Genomic DNA, 14,944 nt, shown 5'->3' on the forward strand with positions numbered 1-14,944 from the left:
TATTTTGTACAACAGAATTTTATTACAGTCTTTATGAAAATATATATGTGCATATTTTCTTCAGATGTAACATAGATTTAATGAGTTAATATTAAATTAAACTCATTTGATTTACGGTTGAAACTAGAACTGAATAATCCCTAAAGACTTTAGAAATTACATAACTTTTACGGAGTATTTATTCAATAAAATTGAAATTATGAATTAATACTTCGTTATTTGTTGGTGTTTGTAACCCTTGCACCATATTCTCTAAAGCCACTACTCGAGCGCGAAGCTCGTTGACTTCTTCTATTACACCGGGGTGATTGTCGGTTCGGACGAACGGATAAATAAAATCTAGAATTTGATGTAGTATATAATCGTGACGAGATACTCTGAAAATGAGAGAGAAAATGGTGTTTCGGACCGGTTCGCCGGTAAGTGCTTCAGGTTCATCGCCAAGAGGGCAATGTGGTGGATGGAAGGGATCACCTTCTTCTTGTCTCCAATTATTGAGGAGGCTATGAACCTATCCCCAATTTATCCAGAATAGATGATGGCTAATTGGTTGATCCATTCCGGTCACACTGCTTTCGGAGCTTGAGTGGGATTCCATATCGGAATTCGAGGGACTTGAACTAATGACGAATTCCATTTCGTTCGATTGAATAAAGAATTTTTCGATATGAAATGATTTTTCGGCTATCGGGTGGTATTCTAATTACATAGAATATCTATATATATAGCGCAAAAGATTTCGTAGATTACGGAGGAAATTACGGGATATGTCAGGCAAAGTTTACAGTAACAGATACGCTAAGATATGGATTAGCAGATACGCTAAGATATGAATTTTGTCTATACACTATTCATGCAATCAATGCAGTAAGACGTGTCTAGACTAAGAATGATAAGCAGGCAATTTCCGACAAAAATGATAAGCAAAACTTTTGACATGCAGACACGGTCGAAGTCCAGGCTCATTAATGCATCCTAACAATTATCAGTTAGACACACTAATGCAGACCTGGTTCGCTAAGACCACCGCTCTGATACCAAATGAAAGGACTCGTTCATATACATTATAAACGATTCACAATAGTTGATTACATCGCGAGGTATTTTGACCTCTATATGATACATTTTACAAACATTGCATTCGTTTTTAAAAGACAAACTTTCTTTACAACGAAAGTTGACGGCATGCACACCATTTCATAATACATCCAACTATAATTGACATAATAATAATCTTGATGAACTCAATGACTCGAATGCAACGTCTTTCAAAATACACCATGAATGACTCCAAGTAATATCCTTAAAATGAGCTAATGCACAGCGGAAGATTTCTTTAATACCTGAGAATAAACATGCTTTAAAGTGTCAACCAAAAGGTTGGTGAGTTCATAGGTTTATCATAACAATCATTTCAATATATTAATAGACCACAAGATTTCCGTTTATAAATATATGTACACTCGCAAGTGTATAAGAGTATTCTATAAATTGTAGGCACCCGGTAACAAGCTTTAACGTTCATGTTTTACCCTCTGAAGTACACCAGATCAGGTGTGTTTAAAATAACCTCGAAGTACTAAAGCATCCCATAGTCAGGATGGGGTTTGTCAGACCCAATAGATCTATCTTTAGGATTCGCGCCTACCGTACATAGACAAGTAGTTTAATGTTACCAAGCTAAGGGTATATTTCTGGTTTAAACCCACATAGAATTAGTTTTAGTACTTGTGCCTATTTTGTAAAACATTTATAAATCAGCGCATGTATTCTCAGCCCAAAAATATATATAAAAAGGGAGCAAATGAAACTCACCATACTGTATTTCGTAGTAAAAATACATATAACGTCATTTAACAAGTGCAAGGTTGGCCTCGGATTCACGAACCTATATTAATTATATATATTTATATGTTGGTCAATATTTGTCTAACAATTTTTGGTCAAGTCATAGTGTACCACAATCCTAATGCTCGAGACTAATATGCAAAAGTCAACAAAAGTCAACTTGACCCAAAATGACTTCTAAAATTTATACGTGTTTATTATATAACTTAACTATAGTCATTTTATATATTTAAATATATTTATTAGATTTTATAATAATAAAAGTCATTTATTAATAAAAATTTATATTAACGTTTATATATGATAAAATATACTTTTATATATCTTGAGTAGTAAAATTTATAAAGTTCACTTAATATCTTAAAACTATAGTGGTAAGTATTATTAATGTAATTATATTACGCGTGGTGAAAAATATATTTGTATCCCCTATTTATTTGATAAAATAATATTGATCATAATAATAATAAGTAAAAGTTGTATTATTTTGTAACAATAATTATTATTATTCTATAAAAAAATAACAATATTTATATTTACTAAAAATGTTATTATGATAAAATGATAATACTAACATAATAGTAATAATGATATTTTATAATAACAATGATATTTCTATTAAAATAATAATGACGATAGTAATAATAATCATTTTAACAATAATACTAAAATTCAGTTGACTATAACTTCAAATCCGTTCATCGAAACCATTCGATATCTAAATGAAAAGTTTTTAATTTTTCGCTAGCTTTCCAATGACATGCATATCATATACCCTATCTCAGTAGCATATGTATCTAATTCAGGATTCAACAAACCTATCTAAGGACAATATCGAATGTACAAGCATGCATAATCCTATATACTCGAGCACTAGTCAGGGATACACTATTGATATATAAAAGTTAAGTTATGAGTGCTCACGTATCAATATTGAGATTCAATATTGCAGGAAAGTACGTAGACGCAACGGAGATGATAAACACTAGATTGACCTCACGAGCATACCCATGAACCATACCCATCACCTCCATAGCTATAACCCATAATTTCCTTAGCTTCGACTCATTCAAAAAACTATTTTGAAATCACTCGGACATCACTCCGTCGTAATATTTTATGTATACTAATAATATCTTGAAATAATACAGAGCAAATATATATATATATATGTAAATCGATTGAGAGAGTTTAGAGAAATATATTTTCAAGTTTCTATGAAATAATGAAACTTATTGAATTCTATTTATAATAGATTTTTGAATTATTAAAGTGAATTATTAAAGTATGAATTATTAAAGTGAATTATTAAAGTATGAATTATTAAAGTGAATTATTAAAGTATGAATTATTAAAGTGAATTATTAAAGTATGAATTATTAAAGTGAATTATTAAAGTATGAATTATTAAAGTGAATTATTAAAGTTAAAGTAAAGTAAAAGTAAAGTAAAGGTAAAGTTAAAGTATAGTAAAAGTATAAAAACTATGTATGTATAATACGCATATAAATATATATAATATTAATTTAAATTGTTATATATATTTAATGAAATAAAATATAAATATCGTTATATTTATTATACTGGTTAAGTAATGAGTTGTCAAAAGTGATTCTAGATATTTATAAAAGTTATATACATTTTAATAATAAAGTTCTTTTTAAACTGAAAACGTTTTTGTACGTTTGAAAATAGATTAATAGAATATTATGGAAACCAATTCTCCACTAGCTTTTGTCTAACTTTCGTAAATGATACTTTTTATTTTTATTTATAAATAGCTTTACAAATTATTCCGAATATCGTTAAGAGGAATAGATTTCTCAAATCATAGTGGACCTCTCAATAGAGACTTGTAATCATAATTCAATGTTTCTGATAATTCAATCATTTAATATTTTTTTTTTAATTTCATCGATAATCATATTGAAACAAATACGTTCATATAAAGCGTTATACTTTTAAATACTTTGTTGACATTTTCAATTTATAACATATACACATATACATACATATTCATATATGTTCATTTAGTGGTTCGTGAATCATTGGAATTTGGTCGAGGTTTAAATGAATGTATAAACATAGTTTAAAATCCTTGAGATTTAACTTAACAAACATTGCTTATCGTGTCAGAATAATATAAAGATAAAGTTTAAATTTAGTCGGAAATTTTCGGGTCGTCACAGGTACCAATACTGAAAAGAAAGAAACATCTGCCATTAGGTCTGTGCCAATACTGAAAAGAAAGAAACATCTGCCATTAGTTCTGTGCCATTAGTTCTGCTGAAAGAGAACAATATAACTTTGAGTGCAGATGTTATGCTCAACTCACTCAGGCATTGTCCAAAGAGATTTATCATCAATTTCGCGGTAACAAAACATCTCATACTCTTTAGATTGCTCTTCAATCTGCTACAGAAGGTACTGAGACTTACCGTGTGGCTAAAGGTAAAGTGTTGAATACTGAGTGGAAGCCCTTTGCTGCCCAACCTACTGAGAGTTTGGAATGAATTTTAATAAGATACCGAGATCTTATTTCTAAACTTATTGATTACGAGATTTAAGTATCAAATACTAAGGCTATTAAGATATTGAAGGAAGGTTTTCCAGATAAGTGGGATATGATAATACACCAATTTTAGACTAAGTCTATGGCCTCAGCTCGACTGTTAACAGTGTCTACTTTTACTTCCAAGTTTAGGAAAAGTGATATGGCCAAAATGGACGGTTTATTTTGTGGCGGTGTCGTCAGGTCAACGGTAATCTATTTTGGATATTAATAGGAGGGTGATAATGCTAAAAACGAACATATATTTCATAGCATTATTCCTCAAGAAAGACAAGCTTTTAGTTGCAATTGTTCTATTTACAAGTGATATTCGTTTAAATAATAAAAGGTGAAGACAAAAGACAGATTCGATGAATTGAAGACGCAAAGGTCCAAAAAGCTCAAAAGTACAAAATACAATCAAAGAGGTTCCAATTATTGATAAGAAACGTCTCGAAATTACAAGAGTACAAGATTCAAAACGCAAAGTACAAAATATAAAATTGTACGCAAGGACGTTCGAAAATCCGGAACCGGGACATGAGTCAACTCTCAACGCTCGACGCAATGGACTAAAAATTACGAGTCAACTTTGTACATAAATATAATATAATATATAATTAATTCTTAAAATTAATATATATATTATAATATATTTATAAATCGTCGGCAAGAAAGAAGCCAAAGGAGGGTGAGCTGTATTTTCAAACTCCGCGACTCGCGGAGTTTGAAGGCAAAAATTGCCGCGAGTCGCGGAGTACCCCTGAACTCAATTCCCTATAAAGCCAAACGAATTCTGATCATTTTGATCATAAAAAAATTCAATCTCTCTCTATATATGTATACGTAAATATATTTATATTTATATTTTAATTTTAATTTTAATTATAATTCTAATAATAAGGGTATGTTAGCGAATGTTGTAAGGGTGTAAGTCAAAATTCTGTCCGTGTAACGCTACGCTATTTTTAATCATTGTAAGTTATGTTCAACCTTTTTACATTAATGTCTCGTAGCTAAGTTATTATTATGCTTATTTAATCCGAAGTAATCATGATGTTGGGCTAATTACTAAAATTGGGTAATTGGGCTTTGTACCATAATTGGGATTTGGACAAAAGAACGACACTTGTGGAAATTAGACTATGGGCTATTAATGGGCTTTATATTTGTTTAACTAAATGATAGTTTGTTAATGTTAATATAAAGATTTACAATTGGGCATCCCTATAAATTACCATATACACTCGATCGGACACGATGGGCGGGGTATTTATATGTACAAATAATCGTTCATTTAACCGGACACGGGAATGGATTAATAGCCACTAGAATTATTAAAACAGGGGTGAAATTATGTACAAGGACACTTGGCATAATTGATAACAAAATATTAAAACCTTGGGTTACACTCAGTCGACATTCTGGTGTAATTATTAAACAAAGTAATAAAACCTTGTTACAGTTTAAGTCCCCAATTAGTTGGAATATTTAACTTCGGGTATAAGGATAATTTGACGAGGACACTCGCACTTTATATTTATGACTGATGGACTGTTATGGACAAAAACCAGACGGACATATTAAATAATCCAGGACAAAGGACAATTAACCCATGGGCATAAAACTAAAATCAACACGTCAAACATCATGGTTACGGAAGTTTAAATAAGCATAATTCTTTTATTTCATATTTAATTTCCTTTATTGTTATTGTATTTAATTGCACTTTTAATTATCGTACTTTTTAATTATCGCAAGTTTATTTTATCGCACTTTTATTATTCGCAATTTCATTATCGTTATTTACTTTACGCTTTAAATTAAGTCTTGTATTTATTTATTATTTTACATTTGGTTTTAACTGCGACTAAAGTTTTAAAATCGACAAACCGGTCATTAAACGGTAAAAACCCCCCTTTATAATAATAATATTACTTATATATATATTTGTATTTTTATAAAAGTAAACTAATATAGCGTTAAGCTTTGTTTAAAGATTTTCCCTGTGGAACGAACCGGACTTACTAAAAACTACACTACTGTACGATTAGGTACACTGCCTATAAGTGTTGTAGCAAGGTTTAAGTATATCCATTCTCTAAATAAATAAATATCTTGTGTAAAATTGTATCGTATTTAATAGTATTTTCTGCTAAAATATAAAGCTATTTTATATACACCTCGCATAACATCAAGTTATTTTTGGCGCCGCTGCCGGGGAACAATCTAGCTTAAAAGCCGGAAGCGCAACGCTACATAAAAAAAAAAGATTTTTATTTTTAGTTTACTTTTATTAAAATTCACTTTTGTAAAAATACGTTTTTAATTATTCAAAAATATAAAAAGAAAAACAAAAATTTATATATTTTTAAGATTTTATTAAATATTTAAGTTTTATAAAGTTTCTTTATTTTTATTTTATAAAAATATAAGTTTTTATTATATAAATATTTTAGATTTTAAAACAGAAAACAGAAAAAAAATATAAAATAAAAAAAAAGAAAAAATAAAGCGTCAAATTTTAAACTGTACCTGAGTTGAAAATTGGAACCCCGCGACTCGCGGAGTTTGCTGCTTGGAATACCGCAACTCGCGGAGCCACCCTGACACCGACAGAAACCCTAATCAGCATTTATTACGGGTAATTATTAATTATTATTATTAATAAACCCTAATTACTTAATTATTAATATAATTAGTTTAAGTTTTTAAATTAAATTGTATTTTAAATTTTAATTAGTTTTATTATATATATAAATTAATAGTTTTATAAAATAAATAATATAAAAATAATATTTTTATAAAAATTGTACTTTTTACAACTTTTAGTTTATTTTTATATTTTGTCCCTTTTTAATCGTTTTAGCGTAATATTTGTATTTTTAGCTCATATTTAGTTTTAAACTTAGTTTTTGCCATAGTTATTTTTACTTCTAGATTTTTAGGCTTTGCAGTAGAATTCCTTAAGTGCTTTTTCTTTAGACTAAGATTTAGGTACTTTAGAATTTTGCGATGCCTTTTTAAGTTTTAGTTTCTTTTTAAGTTATTTCCATTTGGGATTTAGTTTTTCCTGTAAGCTTTAATATTTTTAGACGACTTTTACCTATGTATCAATTATCATTCCAATTAGTAATCTCAATTTGCAATTATAATTTTAAGTTAGTTGTAGTAATAAGGTTAGGTTAGTCAAGTGTTTTTAAGTGTTATAAGTTTCTTTTATTTTTCCGTCACCTTTTATTTTTCAACCATTTTTCTTTTTCGACCTTTTTCGACGAACTCTTTTTCTTTCTTATTTCTCGCTATTCTAGTTTTAGGACATAGATTTTTATTCTACTTCTTATCTAAATTTCTTAAAATTACGAAAATTTATTTTAAGTGGTTAAATTGATAGACATCAAAATTTTCTGGTTCGTAGTAATAGTTGGATTTGTATGTGGACCGGGTTATTGGAGCCAAACAGTCCTCAATTATATTGAGACCAAACGAATCCTGCCCCTCTGCTGCATCTTTTGGCTATTCGAAACGTGGGCAAAATCAGAAAAGTCTATTGATTGGATAACTTATTATAATTTTTCTTTCCTTTTAAAAACTAATAGGATATTCAGTGAATGCACCGAGCAAGACGTTCACCACCTTTTGTACGTTCACCACCTGTAACTAGATCAAGACATTTAGCAAAAATTACTGTCGTTGATTTTTCTTTAGAATCGTCATCCAGTCGACCAAGTACTCCAGTTCAAATTTCCGATAATCCATTTTTTGAACCCGACCTCACAATTGAGAATCCGGAGAATATTCAGGGACGATTCATAGATCCTGAACCATTAAATTTTCCTCCGGAACCACCAATCATTCAAATAGAGATTGTTGAGGAACGAACCATTAAATCAGAATCCTCTAGTGATTCCGATTCAACAAATTCAATTATGGAGAATCTGGAACCTTTAAGTATGGAAGACCGAATGAGAACTAAACGCACTGGCCAAGGTCACGCAATTACTCATCCAGACATTAATGCGACAGATTATGAAATTAAAGGACAAATTCTACACATGGTGACTAATCAATGCCAATTTAGTGGTGCGCCGAAGGAAGATCCAAATGAACATTTACGTACCTTTAATAGGATCTGCACACTATTTAAAATCCGAGAAGTAGAGGATGAACAAATATATCTCATGTTATTTCCCTGGACTTTAAAGGGAGAAGCCAAAGATTGGTTGGAATCGTTACCTGAAGGGGCGATCGATACATGGGATGTTTTAGTTGAAAAATTTCTTAAACAATTCTTTCCTGCATCTAAAGCCGTAAGACTTCAAGGAGAAATTGTTACATTCACACAGAAGCCAAATGAAACTCTATATGAGGCTTGGACAAGATTTGGAAAGTTATTGAGAGGATGTCCGCAACATGGTTTAGATACCTGTCAAATAGTACAAATATTCTACCAAGGATGCGACATCACTACAAGAAAAGACATAGATATAGCAGCTGGTGGTTCTATTATGAAGAAAACCGAAACTGATGCTTACAAAATTATTGATAACACTGCTTCCCACTCACATGAGTGGCACCAAGAAAAAGATATCGTTAGATCATCTAAAGCAGCTAGAGCCGATTCTAGCCATGACTTAGATTCCATTTCCGCAAAGATAGATGCTGTCGAGAGACGAATGGAAAAGATGACTAAAGATATTCACTCAATACGAATTAGTTGTGAGCAGTGTGGAGGACCACATTTGACAAAATATTATCTCAGTATTGAATTAACAATGGAACAAAGAGAGAATATTTCATACATAAACCAAAGGCCTGGAAATAATTATCAGAATAATTATCAACCGCCAAGACCGATTTACAATCAAAACCAGAATTATAACCGAAATATTCCATACAACAACCAACAAGGTTCTAGCAATCAACAAGTATCCAATAATACTTACAACCAACAAAGACCTAATTTTCAAAACAAACCACCACAACAAACCGATGATAAAAAGCCGAATTTAGAAGATATGATGACGAAGCTAGTTGAAACTCAAACGCAGTTTTTCACATCTCAGAAACAAACTAATGAACAAAATGCTCAAGCATTTAGAAATCAACAAGCTTCTATTCAAAATCTGGAACAAGAAGTAAGTAACCTAGCAAGGTTAATAGGTGAAAGAAAACCGGGAAGTCTACCTAGTGATACAAATGCTAACCCCCGGAATGAAACAGCTAAAGCCATTACCACAAGAAGTGGTACAACACTTAAACCACCTGAAATACTTGTAACTTCTGATGAAGCTATTCCTACTCCACAAGAACCACAACCTGAACAAGATAAGGAAAAAGAACCGGTAGTTGAAAAGGTTAATGAAGATAACACAGTTAAGGCTAAACCTTATGTTAAACCATACCAACCACCACTTCCTTACCCGAGTAAAATGAAGAAAGAGAAACTTGAAGCCGAGCAATCCAAATTCTTGGATATGTTTAAACAGATAAATGTAAATCTTCCTTTCATTGATGTGATTTCAGGAATGCCTAGATATGCTAAATTCTTGAAAGATCTGATCACGAATAGAAAGAAAATGGAAGAACTCTCGGCCGTTACTATGAATGCTAATTGTTCAGCAGTACTGTTGAATAAGATACCAAAAAAACTATCTGATCCAGGAAGTTTCACAATTCCATGTTTTCTGGGTAGTCTTAGTTCAATAGAAGCATTGGCAGACTTAGGTGCTAGTATAAATTTAATGCCGTATTCACTATACGCTAAACTAGACCTTGGAGAATTGAAACCAACTAGAATAAGTATACAACTAGCTGATCGATCAATAAAATATCCTAGAGGGATAATGGAGAACATGCTAGTTAAAGTTGGTACTTTAGTATTTCTAGTAGATTTTGTTGTTCTGGACATGGAAGAAGATTCTCAAGTTCCTCTCATATTAGGAAGACCATTCTTAAACACGGCTAAAGCAATGATAGACGTATTCGGTAAGAAACTGACCCTAAGTATAGAGGATGAGAGTGTTACCTTTTCAGTTGATAAAGCAATGCAACAACCGCAATCTGCAGATGATACATGTTATTATATTCAAACTATAGATGCACATGCAGAATTATTAGAAGAATTTCCAGAATTACAAGGAACAGGAGAATGTTCTTTAGGAGAAGGTAATGAACCAATTGATGAAGTTGAAATGTTAGCTACACTTATAGCTAATGGATATGAACCAACAACAGAAGAAATTCAAATGCTAAAAGAAGAAGACAGATATCGATATAAATCATCAATAGAAGAACCTCCGAAATTAGAGTTAAAGCCACTTCCAAACCATTTGGAATACGCTTATTTACATGGTGAATCTGAATTACCTGTAATAATATCGTCTTCTCTTACTGAAAATGAGAAATCACAACTCATTTCTGTGTTGAAAGCTCATAAACCAGCCATTGCATGGAAGATTCATGATATTAAAGGAATAAGTCCTTCATATTGCACACATAAAATCCTTATGGAAGAAGGTCATAAAACGTATGTGCAACTCCAACGAAGACTAAATCCTAATATGCAAGATGTAGTTAAGAAAGAGATTATTAAACTGCTAGATGCAGGTTTGATATATCCAATCTCTGATAGTCCATGGGTAAGCCCAGTTCAATGCATGCCTAAGAAGGGTGGCATGACTGTCATTACAAATGAGAAAAATGAGCTTATTCCTACTAGGACTGTAACAGGATGGCGTGTGTGTATTGATTATAGAAAATTAAATGACGCCACCAGAAAAGATCACTTTCCCTTACCTTTCATTGATCAAATGTTGGAAAGATTAGCCGGAAATAGTTACTATTGTTTTCTAGATGGATTTTCCGGATATTTTCAAATTCCAATAGCACCTGAAGATCAAGAGAAAACCACATTCACGTGCCCTTATGGTACTTTTGCTTACAAACGCATGCCATTTGGACTTTGCAACGCCCCTGCAACCTTTCAAAGGTGTATGATGGCGATTTTTCATGACATGATAGAAGAATGCATGGAAGTTTTCATGGATGACTTTTCAGTCTTCGGTGATACATTTGAATCATGTCTAGCTAATCTGGAACAAATGCTTATTAGATGCGAACAATCAAATCTATTACTTAATTAGGAGAAATGCCATTTCATGGTTAAAGAAGGCATCGTTTTTGGACATAAAATTTCAAAAGAAGGAATTGAAGTGGATAGAGCTAAAGTAGATGTAATTGCTAAACTTCCACATCCCACCAATGTTAGAGGAGTTAGGAGTTTTCTAGGGCATGCCGGTTTTTACCGATGTTTCATAAAAGATTTTTCTAAAATTGCCACTCCTATGAATAAACTCCTAGAAAAGGATGCTCCATTCATCTTTTCAGATGAATGTATCAAATCTTTTAATATTCTTAAAGAGAAACTCACTAATGTGCCGATCATGATAACACCAAATTGGAATCTACCATTTGAACTAATGTGCGATGCAAGTGATTTTGCAATTGGAGCCGTTTTAGGACAAAGGATTGAAAAACGATTTCAACCTATATATTATACTAGTAAGATGTTACAAGGAGCACAAACGAACTATACAACTACTAAAAAAAGAACTCCTTGCTATTGTCTTTGCTTTTGACAAATTTCGATCATATCTCGTTCTAGCAAAAACGGTGGTTTATACCGACCATTCTGCTCTTAGATACCTATTTTCGAAACAAGATGCTAAACCAAGATTAATCCGTTGGATCTTACTCTTACAAGAGTTCGATATTGAAATCCGAGATAAAAGAGGAGCAGAAAATCTCGCCGCTGATCATCTTTCTCGACTTGAAAATCCCGCATTAGAAGTTCTAAATGAATCGGCCATACAAGACAACTTTCCTGATGAATATCTATTGAAGATAGATTATAAAGAAATTCCATGGTTTGCAGACTATGCAAATTACTTAGTTTGTGGATTCCTGAAAAAGGATTATCGTACCAAAAACGAAAAAAATTCTTCAGTGATATAAAACACTATTTCTGGGAAGATCCACATTTGTTTAAAAGTTATCCAGATGGAATAATACGCCGATGTGTATTCGGAGATGAAGCTAGTAAAATATTAAACCATTGTCACACAGGACCAACAGGAGGGCATTATAGACCTCAACTAACAGCAAGAAAAGTTTATGATGCTGGATTCTATTGGCCTACAATTTACAAAGACGCACACCTTCTTTGCAAATCCTGTGATGCTGTCAAAGGGCCGAAAAAATAAGTCAACGTGATGAAATGCCACAAAATGTCATCCAAGTATGTGAATTATTTGACATTTGGGGTATTGACTTTATGGGTCCATTTCCAAAATCTCATAATAATCTCTATATTCTCGTAGCCATTGATTATGTATCTAAATGGGCGGAAGCACAAGCTCTCCCAACTAACAATGCACGTGTTGTAGTCAATTTTTTAAAACATATTTTTGCAAGGTTTGGAACACCGAAAGCTTTAATAAGTGATCGGGGAACTCATTTCTGTAATAATCAACTTGAAAAAGTTTTTAAAAGATATGGAGTAACTCATAAAATCTCCACTGCTTATCATCCACAAACAAGTGGACAAGTTGAAAATACCAACCGAGCTTTAAAACGTATTCTAGAGAAAACCGTAGGATCAAATCCGAAGGAATGGTCCATTAAATTGGAGGATGCACTCTGGGCTTTTAGAACAGTCTACAAAACTCCAATTGGAACCACACCTTTTAGACTTGTTTATGGAAAAGCATGTCATCTTCCAGTAGAAATTGAACACAAAGCATTTTGGGCTTTGAAGACATGTAATCTTGATTTACATGAAGCTGGACGTCTACGATTAAATCAATTAAACGAATTAGAAGAATTAAGACATGAAGCATACGAAAATTCGTTGATCTATAAGGAAAGAACGAAGAAATGGCATGATAAAAGAATCAGAACTTCAAAAGAATTTAAGGAAGGAGACAGAGTTCTTCTTTTCAATTCATGATTCAAGCTATTTCCTGGAAAATTGAAATCAAGATGGTCTGGACCATTCATAGTTAAAAGAGTTTTTCCATACGGAACAGTAGAATTGATAAATTCAAATGGGATTGAATTTAAAGTTAATGGTCATAGAGTTAAACACTACATAGATAGTCCGATGGAAGTCGACAACGAAGTTAATCACAATTTCGACACCACAGCTAACTAAGTGTGGGGAGAATCAAGTCTTTAAAGGATAATATGTATTTCTGTTAGAGTTAGATTGTCTGTTTTCGTGTAGTTCTCGAATATAGAACCCGAATGGTCTTTTCCTAGCAGACCCTAAAGAACTAGTCTTCTCCCCCCATTCTGAATTTTTATTTTTTTTAGGTTTTTACAAAATGAAGACTGCCTGTGAACTAAACCATGGTCTAATGCTATACGCTTTGATCACTAAACGTAATAATGACACACTACCAAGTGAAATAGTATCAGTAATCAGAGAAAGATTGGACCGAGTAAGAAAAGAATCCAGATGCGAAGATAATAAGTTACAATTTGGTAAAGGAAAATCAAAATCCTCAGCGAAAAGAAGAGCACGACACCTAGAAAGATGTCACAAATGCGGAAAATGGTCACATGGAGGTAAATGTTCAAATAATCAAACCTATTCAAATACCGAATTTGTTACTTTATGCAGAGACGGACCGTTCATATGTTTAGAAGAAAAAACACTGAATGCTCGAGGTTACGCCTATGTAGCCATGGAAAACCAATTAAACCGACTATCTTATGAATGGGATAGATCGTATAACTAAGAATACTATCTCACAGGTAAGTCTGTACAGTTTTTATTTTTAATTTTTTTTTAACCTTTTGATAATAAACGCTAATTTGTTCGCTAAAAAGTATTAAATTGGTATTGAATAAAATTAGGTTTGGCGACCGAAATTATTGATATCATTCAAAAATTTATTACATCACTGTGAAATTTAACGTTTATTCTTAAGGTATAAATATCTTTAATCAATCAACCCAAAATATTTCAAAAATTCGTCATGAGTTAAATTAGGTCATGGAACCGAAATTACTTTACCGAAAAGAGGGGCGTATATTTTTGATAATATTTGATTGATTAAAGTGGGATAAAAAGCCAAAAAGATTTTTAATTTTATTTTTACCATGTTTTTAAAATTAATATATAAATTTTAAATTAATATTGTACACTTTGTAAAATCAATATATTTAAAATTATAAATATTCAAAAAATTAATATAAGTTTGGTGTGAATTTATAATATAAAAATTTAAATTAAGTTTGGTGTGAATTTTATTTTTATGAATTTTTAAATTTAAGTTTGGTATGAATTTTTAATATTAATTTTGAATTTTATGCATTTTAAATTTAAGTTGTGTGAATTTAAAAACAAAAATTTACTTTATTTCGCTAAGTTAAAAATATGATTTTTAAAATTCGTCGTAAGTTGAAGACTAGGTCTCTGAACCAAAATTGCTTTAACCGAGGGAGGGACGAGAACTTTTATTATCATTATTTTTAATC

This window comes from Rutidosis leptorrhynchoides, chromosome 11 (genome assembly GCF_046630445.1).
Source record: "Rutidosis leptorrhynchoides isolate AG116_Rl617_1_P2 chromosome 11, CSIRO_AGI_Rlap_v1, whole genome shotgun sequence".
NCBI classification, from domain to species: Eukaryota; Viridiplantae; Streptophyta; class Magnoliopsida; order Asterales; family Asteraceae; genus Rutidosis; species Rutidosis leptorrhynchoides.